Here is a 1,752-nt window from a genome sequence, read left to right as displayed (position 1 = left end):
CAGAAGGAGAAGGAGTTGGTGAGAAAAGTTGAGGAGATGAAGGAGCGGGATGATGAGCTAATGAAAGCCATAGGTTGATGCAGCGAGCGTGAGGCGGCTCTTAAGGCCAAGGAGGATGAGTTCAAGGTGAGCAATGGGGTGATGGCTGAGAACGCCGACCTTCAAGCGCGGGTGGCTTCCTTAACTGCTGAGCTTGGGCGGAGGGAAACGGAGGTTGTCGATCTGAGGGGTGAGTTGAGCGTTAAGGTCGAGTAATTGACTCGTGCCGAAAAAGGCAGAATGGCCACCATGTTTGAAGCAGCAGCCTTAGATGATGCCCTCCGTGTTTGTACATTTGTCACACCTCCTTTTTCCTTACTACACCCCGGAAAGGGTATAATAAAAGGAGTTTTTCCAATTAAAGGACAATCGAAACGGGATTCGTTTATTTAAAAGATTCAGAGTCGCCACTTGGGAGATTTATGGTGTCCCGAGTCACCGGTTTGAATCCCGAATCGAGGAAAGGGTTTGACTCTGTATTACAGTCGCGAACCAGAAATCTGAGTAAGGAATTCTGTTAACCCAGGAGAAGGGGTTAGGCACTCCCGAGTTCCGTGGTTCTAGCACGGTCGCTCAACTGCTATATTTGGCTGAAATATTTGATTTTATTACATGTTTGAACCTATGTGCTTTTAACTTTGAACCGCTTTTATTATTATTATTTTATGAGAATTGCAATGTCGTGAAAACATGTCTCGAACCACGTCACATAAATGCACCCGTCATTTTTGACACATTTCAACTTCGTTGGGATTTGGATTTGGGTCACATAAATGTGCACCCGAGTTTTAGGAAGGTAATATTATTAAATGCCGGGCCTAAAGCAACTAGCGTATTATTAACTTTGCGGGAGGCCATGAAATTCGCTAAACGGCGCGTCCCGAGGACTAAGTATTTTTGAAGAAGTAGTTAAAGAGGGCCGCGCAATTTGTGATGTTATTTGGCGTGGCGCACCTCATTTATTTTAAAAGAAAGTCCTAAAGATGACTATATTTTCTATTAAAGATTGTCTCTAAAGCCTATTTAACTAACATTACTAGTAAACTGTATTGGGCTTGAAGATTAGCCCAAGAGTGAAGAAAGTCTGCCAACTGGGGGGGGGGGGGGGGTTCCGCATTTAACTTCAAACCAGTCCACCAAATATTACCTATAGACTAGTTCAAAAAGGAAATCCTATTGGGCTTTCATCATGCAGCCAAGCCCAAGTTCCACTTACGCAAAAAGCTGTCTGGTTTTACTTCATGAATAAGCCTAAATGCAACGTTAATTTCAATTTAAGCCTGTTTAACGCTTTGCTAACGAATAGATAGTTTACCCTAGCCTGAAATCTGCTAATTTTCAGCTCAGTTATCATGCACAAATCACGTGGTTTGCATATTGACCAATAATAATCTGGAAATCCAACAGTCTACATCTTAAAACATCTAAATTAAGATTAGTATCCAACAGCAATAATTACTAGTATTCTCTCTGATTTTTTAACAAAACACGATAACAAATAAAGCTAGAGGAGAGGCCTTCAGTTTCGAGTGCCGTTGAGCTATGAATTCATTAATTGAATCCAAGCTCCTCAACAGCATCCATGCTTCACAATTACTCTAATGTGGAATGTAGAGGCTAGTAACACAGGTTCAAAGTCATCTTACTAACTGTAAGGAATCAACTCATATCACATTTAAACTAGTGAACAGAATGGAACCAATAAGAGCAACT

This window comes from Nicotiana attenuata, chromosome 7 (assembly GCF_001879085.1).
Source record: "Nicotiana attenuata strain UT chromosome 7, NIATTr2, whole genome shotgun sequence".
Lineage (NCBI taxonomy): Eukaryota > Viridiplantae > Streptophyta > Magnoliopsida > Solanales > Solanaceae > Nicotiana > Nicotiana attenuata.
Note: the sequence above shows the minus strand (reverse complement) of the source record.